The sequence below is a fragment of the Hyperolius riggenbachi genome, chromosome 6, assembly GCF_040937935.1.
Source record: "Hyperolius riggenbachi isolate aHypRig1 chromosome 6, aHypRig1.pri, whole genome shotgun sequence".
In the NCBI taxonomy this organism is placed as follows: domain Eukaryota; kingdom Metazoa; phylum Chordata; class Amphibia; order Anura; family Hyperoliidae; genus Hyperolius; species Hyperolius riggenbachi.
Genome location: NC_090651.1, coordinates 29542276 through 29555603, shown reverse-complemented (window position 1 = coordinate 29555603; position 13328 = coordinate 29542276). Strand labels below are relative to the sequence as shown.

The 13328-nt window shown below is 44.0% G+C and overlaps 1 protein-coding gene across 9 annotated transcripts in view; it reads right to left on the bottom strand.

Moving 5' to 3' along the window:
• ELAVL4 (ELAV like RNA binding protein 4) overlaps positions 1 to 13328 on the bottom strand; it is a 233653-nt gene that overhangs the window by 93423 nt on the left and 126902 nt on the right. The window lies entirely within an intron of this gene.

Genomic DNA, 13328 nt, shown 5'->3' with positions numbered 1-13328 from the left:
TTAAAGGGACTCCGAGCAGTGCAGAAACTATGGAAAGATGCATATCATTTTAAAGCTCTCTTTCTCCTCTTTCCAATGATATATAAACCGCCACCCTACGGCTTTTAGTTTTCGCTATTTTCGCGATTGAAATTGCCGCGGCCGCAATTTCAATTGCGAAAATAGAGAAAACTAAAAGGCGTAGGGCAACGATTTAGGTGTCGTCACAAAGAGGAGAAAGAGAGCTTTAAAATGATATCCATCTTTCCATAGTTACTTGTATTACACAGGACGACACTTTCCCCAGTGTCAGCAGCTCCATTCAGCAGAATGGAGCTGCTGATTTTAGGAAAAAGTCGCCCTGTGTAATACAAGTAACTATGGAAAGATGGATATCATTTTAAAGCTCTCTTTCTCCTCTTTCTAGCGACACCTAAATCGTCGCCCAACGCCTTTTTAGTTTTCTCTATTTTCGCGATTGAAATCGCGGCCGCGGCAATTTCAATCGCGAAAATAGCGAAAACTAAAAGCCGTAGGGTGGCGGTTTGTATATCATTGGAAAGAGGAGAAAGAGAGCTTTAAAATGATATGCATCTTTCCATAGTTTCCTCACTGCTCGGAGTCCCTTTAAATAGATTTAAAAAAATGGAAAAACGGAAATTGAAAAAACAATGTGATTGTGATTGGAAATTTGAAATTACAATTTTGCTGAAAAATTCTGCATTCTCTGATGGGTCCACTGCTTACGAGTTCTGTGACTGGGATAAAGTTACCAAGTTTCTGTAGATCGGATTTCCGTGGAATACCGCTTTCTGATTTCCATTTCCCGAATGCCGATCGGAAATGCGGGTTTCCAATCGGAAATTTGGGAAATTCAATCCCATGGAATCCGAACGAGAATCCCTACTCTGCAGCCATTGTAGTTGGTGACAAAGTTGGAAAGAATGGCTTGAGATAGAGAGACTGTGATTAAAAGGTTATCTTAGGAACAAAACCGAAGCAGGGGGTGTGCCCCATAGGGGCTGCGCGGGGCATGTAGCAGTAATTCGGGGCTCTGGCGGTTGCCAGACCCCAAATTACATCTCCCTTCGAGGGGTAGGGGGTTGCAACAGCGGGTACAGCCGTCATTCAGCTCACCCCGCGCCGAACTGCCCAGCGCCGCGACAATATGTAATCCATAAAAACATCTACCATTGTATGTTTCAAGGATTATATCAGGCTCTTTCCTAATTGTGAGGAGGTGTGTAGTCCAGAGGAGTCCCAAGACTTTGTACGGATACAGGAAAAACAGAGAGAAAGACCAGGAGCCCCTTATGGTGTAGTATATTAATGTCAAGTTCTGGATAAATACCAAGTGATGAGGTACTCACAAAGGTGGGCTGCAAGACCAGCAACCACAGTAGAAAAACCAGTGAGGAAATCCCGTCCCCACTCGGGTTCTTTGTCTTCAAATAAAGACATTTGAAGCCTCCAGAAAAAACAATTTTTTGGGTACACAAAACAAACAATTGACAGCAACCTCTAATAGCTGGGGGACTGCAAACAATATTACTGGGAGGGAGAAGGCGCCCCAAAAAATAACCATGGATGTAATAAATATAAAATGGCTTACCTCTAAGAAGAAGGGGCAACGCCAATATAAGAAATTTTTTTTAATAATCAGACACAAAAACGATACCGCATTTCGCGGAGCACAGTCTGCTTCCTCAGATCAAATAAAGCAGTGTCTGGGTAGCCAAGGTGCAGAGCTTGGAGCACCTAAGGCTGTTTAGGCACCTCAAGCTCTGCACCTTGGCTACCCAGACACTACTTTATTTGATCTGAGGAAGCGGAATGTGCTCCGCGAAACGCGTTATCGTTTTTGTGTCTGATCATTAAAATGTCTTTCTTATATTGGTGTTGACTCTTCTTCTTAGAGGTAAGCAATTTTATATTTATTACTATGGTTATTTTTTGGGGCACTTTTTCCCTCCGAGTGATCTTTCCTAATTGGGTCCAAATCAAAGTCAGTACAAAATCTGAACAGGATCTTCCTTTCTTCCTTGTAACTCTGATTGTAAGTATCTTTTAGATGAGTTTATAATGAAACATTTTGATCTTGCTTTGCTAAATATGGCAAGCATTTTTTGTGAGATAGCCCCCTGTTTTCTGTTCTTTTGGCCACCATGGATCTCTATAACTTTAACATGAACCCTGGTGGTCTCTAGAAATGTATATGAAGAACCACAATGCAAACTTCACAAGGGTTCTAATTCTTTGCCATTGTATTATCAGTTGGTTGTCAGTCGGTTTCCTTGCCAATGTTAGATCAGGCCATCTAAAATGATGGGATTGGTTATAGTTTCATCCCAGTCATGACTGCGGTTGATGGTTTCCAACCTTTTTCTTTTAATCACTATTATCAGATCGGAAAGTCAATCCTCTGAGTAAATTCTACCGTTAATGTGCATGTTAAGCATCTGCTGTGCAAAAAGTTAATTTACTTCAGTAATTCAACATAAAATGTGAAACTAAGGTATCAAATAAACTCAAGGTTCAATATTCTAGGCTCAAAGTGTCAGACTCTAATCAGCTCATTAATCCAAAACACCTGCAAAGGGTTCCTATTTTATATATTAGCTTCGCCTTTTAAGATGAATCACTGAAATGAATTACCTTTTGCACAATATTCAAATTTTTCGAGTTTCACCTGTATGGTTATAGAGTAGAAGGTCTACTTTTCACAAGTCTTTTTGTGCACTTGACCATCTCATCTGCTACATTTTAGGCCCAGCCAGACATAATAATGCCTAAAGTCGGTCACCGAAATACCTATATTAATATTATTTTGAGGGTTTTCCCATTTCACGTATGAACTGAAGAAGTTACTTGGATTAATGATGACTCATCATTGAACGGGGGCTTTCAGCATTTTAGACGCACACCCCAGGGGTTCTTATCGCATCAGGGGGTACGTCCGCCTGTCTGAGTCTATTCATCACAACATGGTCTAAGTTTTTATGAAATGTGTAGAAACAAAACTTTGAAAGCCTTTTATGAAGACTGCATGGAAAGGCGTGAGGAATGAGCCTGCCATTCATCGGACTCTGTCAGTGACAGGAAAATAAAGGTTAGAATGAATAAAGAATGAATATCGTAGAGTGGAACCAAAGTGGCAAACTTTAGTGTAGCTACATCATTATGTAGGTGCCTAGCTCAGTGGAAAATATGGAACATGGTTCCTGCAGACAAAACATGGAATATGGAAGAACGGTGATAATACCTCCCTAACTTTCCGGTAATGTTAACTTCCTCTTGAGGCCGGACCCTAACATCATCTCTTTCCTGATACCCAGCCTGACCCCCAATGTTAATTCTGTTGTAATGACTAACCCTGACCTCACCTCTAACATTTACTTCTTTCTGAACTTGACCCCCAACCCTCCCTCTCCCACAAACTCACCAAGTCTAACTCTTTTCTGATGCCTAACATTAAATGTATAAGCCTAACTTAGAATTCCCTGTCTGTTTTAGAAGATTAGCCACAGCATGATAACCCTTATGGAAAAAGAAATATTCATTACTATTAACCACTTCCCGACCGCCCACTACACAGGGGCGGCGGGGAAGTGGAGCCCTGCAGGACGGCCTCACCCACAGAGGCGGCGGTCCATTTAAGGGCATGGGCGGAGCGATCGCGTCATCCGTGACGCGATCCTCCGCCGGCGCCTGTCACCGCTCGCTCGCCGCAACATCCCGCCGGCTATACGGAAGCGCCGGCGGGATGTTAACCCCGCGATCGCCGCATACAAAGTGTATAATACACTTTGTAATGTTTACAAAGTGTATTATACAGGCTGCCTCCTGCCCTGGTGGTCCCAGTGTCCGAGGGACCACCAGGGCAGGCTGCAGCCACCCTAGTCTGCACCCAAGCACACTGATTTCTCCCCCCCCTGCCCCAGATCGCCCACAGCACCCATCAGACCCCCCCCTGCCCACCCCCCAGACCCCTGTTTGCACCCAATCACCCCCCTAATCACCCATCAATCACTCCCTGTCACTATCTGTCAACGCTATTTTTTTTTTTATCCCCCCCCCCTGCTCCCTGCCCCCTCCTGATCACCCCCCACCCCTCAGATTCTCCCCAGACCCCCCCCCAGACCACCCCCCCCTGTTTACTGTATGCATCTATCCCCCTGATCACCTGTCAATCACCTGTCAATCACCCGTCAATCACCCATCAATCACCCGTCAATCACCCCCTGACACTGCCACCCATCAATCAGCCCCTAACCTGCCCCTTGCGGGCAATCTGATCACCCACCCACACCAATAGATCGCCCACAGATCCGACATCAGATCACCTCCCAAATCCATTGTTTACATCTATTCTCTCCTCTAAACACCCACTAATTACCCATCAATCACCCATCAATCACCCCCTATCACCACTTGTCACTTTTACCTATCAGATCAGACCCTAATCTGCCCCTTGCGGGCACCCAATCACCCGCCCACACGCTCAGATTGCCCTCTGACCCCCCCTTATCAATTCACCAGTGCATTAATTACATCTGTTCTTCCCTGTAATAACCCACTGATCACCTGTCAATCACCTGCCAATCACCTATCACCCATCAATCACCCCCTGTCACCCCCTGTCACTGCCACCCATCAATCAGCCCCTAACCTGCCCCTTGCGGGCAATCTGATCACCCACCCACACCATTAGATCGCCCGCAAACCCGCCGTCAGATTACCTCCCAAATGTATCGTTTACATCTGTTATCTTCTCTAAACACCCACTAATTACCCATCAATCACCCCCTATCACCACCTGTCACTGTTACCTATCAGATCAGACCCTAATCTGCCCCTTGCGGGCACCCAATCACCCGCCCACACGCTCAGATTGCCCTCAGACCCCCCCCCTTATCAATTCGCCAGTGCATTAATTACATCTGTCCTTCCCTGTAATAACCCACTGATCACCTGTCAATCACCTGCCAATCACCTATCACCCATCAATCACCCCCTGTCACTGCCACCCAACAATCAGCCCCTAACCTGCCCCTTGCGGGCAATCTGATCACCCACACCAATAGATCGCCCGCAGATCCGACATCAGATCACCACCCAAGCGCAGTGTTTCCATCTATTCTCTCCTCTAAACACCCACTAATTACCCATCAATCACCCATCAATCACTCCCTATCACCACCTGTCACTGTTACCTATCAGATCAGACCCTAATCTGCCCCTTGCGGGCACCCAATCGACCGCCTACACGCTCAGATTGCCCTCAGACCCCCCTTATCAATTCGCCAGTGCAATATTTACATCTGTTCTCCCCTGTAATAACCCACTGATTACCTGTCAATCACCTATCAATCACCCATCAATCACCCCCTGTCACTGCCACCCATCAATCACCCCCTGTCACTGCCACCCATCAATCACCCGCTGTCACTGCCACCCATCAATCAGCCCCTAACCTGCCCCTTGCGGGCAAACTGATCACCCACCCACACCAATAGATCGCCCGCAGATCCGACATCAGATCACCACCCAAGCGCAGTGTTTCCATCTATTCTCTACCCTAAACACCCACTAATTACCCATCAATCACCCCCTGTCACTGCTACCTATCAGATTAGACCCCTATCTGCCCCTAGGGCACTCAATCACCCGCCCACACCCTCAGAATGCCCTCAGACCCCAGCCCTGATCACCTCGCCAGTGCATTGCTTGCATCCATTCCCCCCTCTAATCACACCTTGAGACACCCATCAATCACCTCCTGTCACCCCCTAGCACACCTACCCATCAGATCAGGCCCCAATTTGCCCCGTGTGGGCTCCTGATCACTCGGCCAAACCCTCAGACCCCCTTCCGATCACCTCCCCAGTGCATGGATTGCATCTATTTTCCCCTCTAACCACCCCCTGAGACACCCATCAATCACCTCCTGTCACCCCCCTAGCACTCCTATCCATCAGATCAGGCCCAATACAACCTGTCATCTAAAAGGCCACCCTGCTTATGACCGGTTCCACAAAATTCGCCCCCTCATAGACCACCTGTCATCAAAATTTGCAGATGCTTATACCCCTGAACAGTCATTTTGAGACATTTGGTTTCCAGACTACTCACGGTTTTGGGCCTGTAAAATGCCAGGGCGGTATAGGAACCCCACAAGTGACCCCATTTTAGAAAAAAAAGACACCCCAAGGTATTATGTTAGGTGTATGACGAGTTCATAGAAGATTTAATTTTTTGTCAAAAGTTAGCGGAAATTAATTTTTATTGGTTTTTTTTCACAAAGTGTCATTTTTCACTAACTTGTGACAAAAAATAAAATCTTCTATGAACTCGCCATACACCTAACGGAATACCTTGGGGTGTCTTCTTTCTAAAATGGGGTCACTTGTGGGGTTCCTATACTGCCCTGGCATTTTAGGGGCCCTAAACCGCGAGGAGTAGTCTAGAAAACAAATGCTTCAAAATGACCTGTGAATAGGACGTTGGGCCCCTTAGCGCACCTAGGCTGCAAAAAAGTGTCACACATGTGGTACCGCCGTACTCAGGAAAAGTAGTATAATGTGTTTTGGGGTGTATTTTTACACATACCCATGCTGGGTGGGAGAAATTTCTATGTAAATGGACAATTGTGTGTAAAAAAATCAAACAATTGTCATTTACAGAGATATTTCTCCCACTTAGCATGGGTATGTGTAAAAATACACCCCAAAACGCATTATACTACTTCTCCTGAGTACAGCGGTACCACATGTGTGGCACTTTTTTACACCCTAAGTACGCTAAGGGGCCCAAAGTCCAATTTAGGATTTCACAGGTCATTTTGCGACATTTGGTTTCAAGACTACTCCTCACGGTTTAGGGCCCCTAAAATGCCAGGGCAGTATAGGAACCCCACAAATGACCCCATTCTAGAAAGAAGACACCCAAAGGTATTCCGTACGGAGTATGGTGAGTTCATAGAAGATTTTATTTTTTGTCACAAGTTAGCGGAAAATGACACTTTGTGAAAAAAAACTATTAAAATCAATTTCCGCTAACTTGTGACAAAAAAATAAAATCTTCTATGAACTCACCATACTCCTAACGGAATACCTTGGGGTGTCTTCTTTCTAAAATGGGGTCATTAGTGGGGTTCCTATACTGCCCTGGCATTTTAGGGGCCCTAAACCGTGAGGAGTAGTCTTGAAACAAAAATGACCTGTGAAATCCTAAAGGTACTCATTGGACTTTGGGCCCCTTAGTGCAGTTAGGGTGCAAAAAAGTGCCACACATGTGGTATCGCCGTACTCGGGAGAAGTAGTACAATGTGTTTTGGGGTGTATTTTTACACATACCCATGCTGGGTGGGAGAAATACCTCTGTAAATGACAATCTTTTGATTTTTTTACACACAATTGTCCATTTACAGAGGTATTTCTCCCACCCAGCATGGGTATGTGTAAAAATACACCCCAAAACACATTGTACTACTTCTCCCGAGTATGGCGATACCACATGTGTGGCACTTTTTTGCACCCTAACTGCGCTAAAGGGCCCAAAGTCCAATGAGTACCTTTAGGATTTCACAGGTCATTTTGAGAAATTTCGTTTCAAGACTACTCCTCACGGTTTAGGGCCCCTAAAATGCCAGGGCAGTATAGGAACCCCACAAATGACCCCATTTTAGAAAGAAGACACCCCAAGGTATTCCGTTAGGAGTATGGTGAGTTCATAGAAGATTTTATTTTTTGTCAAAAGTTAGCGGAAATTGATTTTAATTGTGTTTTTTCACAAAGTGTCATTTTCCGCTAACTTGTGACAAAAAATAAAATCTTCTATGAACTCGCCATACTACTAACGGAATACCTTGGGGTGTCTTCTTTCTAAAATGGGGTCATTTGTGGGGTTCCTATACTGCCCTGGCATTTTAGGGGCCCTAAACCGTGAGGAGTAGTCTTGAAACGAAATTTCTCAAAATGACCTGTGAAATCCTAAAGGTACTCATTGGACTTTGGGCCCTTTAGCGCAGTTAGGGTGCAAAAAAGTGCCACACATGTGGTATCGCCGTACTCAGGAGAAGTAGTATAATGTGTTTTGTGGTGTATTTTTACACATACCCATGCTGAGTGGGAGAAATATCTCTGTAAATGGACAATTGTGTGTAAAAAAAATTAACAAATTGTCATTTACAGAGATATTTCTCCCACCCAGCATGGGTATGTGTAAAAATACACCCCAAAACACATTATACTACTTCTCCTGAGTACGGCAATACCACATGTGTGGCACTTTTTTGCAGCCTAACTGCGCTAAGGGGTCCAAAGTCCAATGAGCACCTTTAGGCTTTACAGGGGTGCTTACAATTTAGCACCCCCCAAAATGTCAGGACAGTAAACACACCCCACAAATGATCCCATTTTGGAAAGTAGACCCTTCAAGGTATTCAGAGAGGGGCATGGTGAGTCCGTGGCAGATTTCATTTTTTTTTTGTCGCAAGTTAGAAGAAATGGAAACTTTTTTTTTTTTTTTTTTCTCACAAAGTGTCATTTTCCGCTTACTTGTGACAAAAAATAATATCTTCTATGAACTCACTATGCCTCTCAGTGAATACTTTGGGATGTCTTCTTTCCAAAATGGGGTCATTTGGGGGGTATTTATACTATCCTGGAATTCTAGCCCCTCATGAAACATGACAGGGGGTCAGAAAAGTCAGAGATGCTTGAAAATGGGAAAATTCACTTTTGGCACCATAGTTTGTAAACGCTATAACTTTTACCCAAACCAATAAATATACACTGAATGGGTTTTTTTTTATCAAAAACATGTTTGTCCACATTTTTCGCGCTGCATGTATACAGAAATTTTACTTTATTTGAAAAATGTCAGCACAGAAAGTTAAAAAAATCATTTTTTTGCCAAAATTCATGTCTTTTTTGATGAATATAATAAAAAGTAAAAATCGCAGGAGCAATCAAATAGCATCAAAAGAAAGCTTTATTAGTGACAAGAAAAGGAGCCAAAATTCATTTAGGTGGTAGGTTGTATGAGCGAGCAATAAACCGTGAAAGCTGCAGTGGTCTGAATGGAAAAAAAGTGGCCGGTCCTTAAGGGGTAGAAAGCCCTAGGTCCTCAAGTGGTTAATGGAACTCCTAAAAAGAACCTGAAATGTTACTTGGTTTCATTTTTGCAGGGAGCACTAAAAGGGTTAAGCCTCAGTGTTTACTATATGAAGAGCTGCCTAGGTAGAGCTTTACTTCAGTCTATTCACAGTTGCTGATAAGAACTAATTAGACTCATTACTCTGCCGAAACAAACACAGAACACAGAGGAGTGATTATCTTCAGCAGCCATATAAGGAATAAAGACTTTTCATTGTGTGCTGTGCCAGAGTTCGGGTCCGCTTTAAACCTACCGCCCCCTACCCATCCCATTATACTCACCCTCCTAAAGGATGCCTATTTCTAACGAACAACCCCGTGCCAAATTCACCTTTTAACATCTTCAGCCCTAGTGTTGAGTTTAAGCACAAAGGGCAAAAATATCAACAACTGGGATATTGGCTATAAAAAAAAGCTGAAGGCAGGGTTCACACTTATTTTAAAACATTTGAAAACACAAGCGATTCATTTTTTTTTTTTCATGTGGGATGTGCGATAACTGTTTCAGTGGAAATCAATGGCAGCAAAGAAAGGAACTGTATTTAAATCCAATTTTTAAAATCATTAGATACATTTTCCTATATACTGTATTAGCTTCAATGGTATTCACGGCAAAAACTGCAAAACAAGAATGAGCCAGAAACCCGTCTAGTTGGCTAGTTGGATTAACTCCCCCCCTCCCGGTCAAAACGCAAGCAGAAGATGGCAGCATCATCGGCATACACTACTTGTCAGCAGGGCTAGCAACAGGTCCTCTTCACTCCTTTTGTCAGTTGCGCCGTAGAATGTAAGGCCTTGCAGAACCTGCCTCTGTATGTCATGTGACATGCATCAGGGGCATTCAGGAGTTACAAGAGTAAAAAAGATGATATTGTTTTCCCATTCATTTATGTAAAATTCGACTTTTGAGCGAAAAAGCCATTGAAAATCATTTTATAATAAGTTTGTAATTTTTTGCATCGGAAAGAAAAAATTGTTTTCTTTGACCATATTGTGAAAATTCGATTTATTTTCTCCAATGTTTTTGGGAAATCGAGAAAAGCACTTTTGATGGGAAAATGACTTTGGCAAAAATTCCCAAGCAATGCTGGTTACAGTGTATGGCACGGCTGAACGGGGAGCGAAGAGGACATGTCTCTAGCTCTGCTGACAGGTAGTGTATGACGCTTTTGTTGTCCCGTTTGCTCTGCATTTCATGACAGCCAATGCCCTTTAGCCCCCCCTCCCTCCATCTCCCACAAAGGCGGGGCCACAGGGGCTATTTTTAAATCCTTGGCATGAATTTTCCTAAGACTGGCGCAGGCACCAAAACCAACAATGCCCTATGACTTGCTTTCCTCACTGCTATCTTTAACCCTCTGCACATATGCATGCTTGAGCATAGTGTACATATGACTTCTACATGCACTGAATGGAGATGATTGTTCAAGTCAGTGCTTAGCTGTAATCCTTTTCTGCTAATGAACAATACTTACCTCAGCTGAAGGTCAGAGTGTGTAGAGGATATAACTAAATACCATTGTAGGCATTCCAGACAGGAGCTATAGTGCTCTAGCTTAACAAATGACCATTGCCTCCTTTCAACTAAAGCACAAATGACCTGTTTAATATCTTTTTTTCAATATTCCTGAACGAATTTGATATCATATATATCTAAAGAAAACAACATTTTTTTCTGTTTTCAAAGGCATAAAAAAATCTTTAGGCTTTTATGACATGAAAAAATGAGAAAAAAAACAACAACCTTGTTTGATTTGCTTGCAAAAATGTTACAAAAGAAAATACACAGCTCATATTTGAAGCAAACCTGAAGTGAAAATAAATCGATGAGATAAGCAATGGTATTTATAGTCCTACTCTTATAGGACTTCCCTGGACTTCCACAGTCTTTGTTTTGGATTTAACTCTTTAGCAGATAATTTATTTAGAGGATTGCAAGTCCTCCAAGTCAATTTAGCTTAGCACTTTTTTTCTTATTTGCTACATTTCTCTCCTTCTAATTAGTACTCCTGTAATGTGCATGCATTCATGGTCACTTGTCACTAGGGGGCAGTGTGAGACAATAACTGAGGACTTTCAGTTTCTATGTTTTCTGCTAGTAGAGAGAGAAATCAAAGCATTCCAAGAATTTACAGCCCGTCAGTTCTGCCGACTAAAATATATCTACCCCCCCCCCCCCAGTTGCAGAAGCTGTTCTTTGCAAGGAAAGTGTGTTATGGCTATGATTCCTTATCAGTGGGGCGCTATAGTCTGTCTGCATAGCTAAATGTTCACACTTTCAGGGCTCGTTTCCACTGTAGCGGTGCGGAATCGCCTGGATTCCACCGCTGAAGAAATCGCATGCGGCTGCGTTTCCCCATGCGGATTTACCCGCGATTTCGCATGCGATTTCGCATGCCAAGGAGCCAGGCGAATTTAACCATGTCACTGCCTGTGTAAAATTCCATTGCCTTTCATGCGAAATCGCATGCGAAATCGCGGGGAAATCCGCATGACAAAGCCGCATGCGATTTCCCTATTGAATGCATTAGCGGCGATTCGCCCACATTCCTGCCGCACGCGAAATCTGACGACCCTGTCGCACAGATTTTTCCCGCACCGAAAAATGCCGCCGCCGCCGCACACGTGGAAACAGCCCCATCCACTAACATTGAGTATGCGAATCCGCATGCAGTGCCCGCATGCGGATTCGCTATAGTGGAAACGAGCCCTCAGACAGAGAAAGAAAAAAGGAACACAGCATAGTTATTAGTGTGCTAGGCACTGTACATACACATGTCTATCTCATCATGTCATATGTCACTTAAGCCAAACTCCAACAAAAAGTGTTACTGCAGTTTTGAATAAGAGTCCTACTTTTTTGCTTTGGGAGTTGGAGAAAATCTGTCCAACTGGTACCTTGAAAGAATTCCCTTTCTATCCTTTCCCTAGAGCTACTCACCCCTTTGCATACTATCCAAAACTGAACTACAAAATACAATCCTAGAGGTGGGGTACAGCAGAATTGTAGAAAATTTCAGAAAAACTAAAAGTGGTCTAAACTGATAAACTCAATACTAATTACAGTCACCCCAATGAACTATAGCTATAGACTATTTGTTTGGGTTGAGTTCAGTTTTTAGGATAATCCTCTACCTCACGTGTCAAACTCCAGGCCTGGAGGACCAGATCCATGCCAGTGTTTAGGATGTACTGAGAAAGAAAGGAATGTGTTCTACCTGATGGACCACACCTTGCCTGATTCAGTCCCATCAATTCATTTGAGCTGGATCAAAAATGTGTGAGGATCTTGGCCCTCGTAGGACCGGTTTGACATACCTGCTCTACCTCCTGCAGACAGTGGCATAGCAATAGGGGTTGCAGAGGTCCCGACCGCACTGGGCCCCTTGGGCCCTCCATCAACTGCAGTATTAGCTTTTTATTGGTCCTATGCTTGTAATGATCACTTCTATAAGTGCTTTGAATGATAATAATCATTAGCAAGCTGTTCCCCATCCCATTCTTGCACCTCTGACACTGTGTTGTCCTTGGCAGGTTTTGGTGCACCGTATCAATTGTTATATACAAAGTGCTGGGGGGGCATGTATAGCTTGCACTAGGGCCCATACCTCCTTAGGTACACCCCTGCCTGCTGACAACCCCTGACTGAAGACCCTGACTGAAGATCCCAGACTTAAGACCCCTGACTGAAGACACCTGACTGAAGGCACCAGACTGAAGACCTCTGACTGAAGGCCCTTGACTGAAGACCTCTGACTGAAGACCCCTGACTGAAGACCTCTGACTAAACATTCATGACTGAAGACCTCTGACTGAAGATCCGTGACTGAAGACTTCTGACTGAAGACACCTGACTGAAGCCCCTGACTGAAGACTCCAGACTGAAGACCCCTGACTGAAGACACCTGACTAAAGACCTCTGACTAAAGACCCCTGACTGAAGATCTGTGACTGAATACCTCTGACTGAAGACACCTGACTGAAGACCCCTGACTGAAGACACCTGACTGAACCCCTGACTGAAGACTTTAGACTGAAGACCCCTGACTGAACCCCTGACTGAAGACACCTGACTGAAGACCCCTGACTGAAGACTCCAGACTGAAGACCCCTGACTGAAGACCCCTGACTGAAGACACCTGACTGAACCCCTGACTGAAGACTCCAGACTGAAGACCCCTGACTGAACCC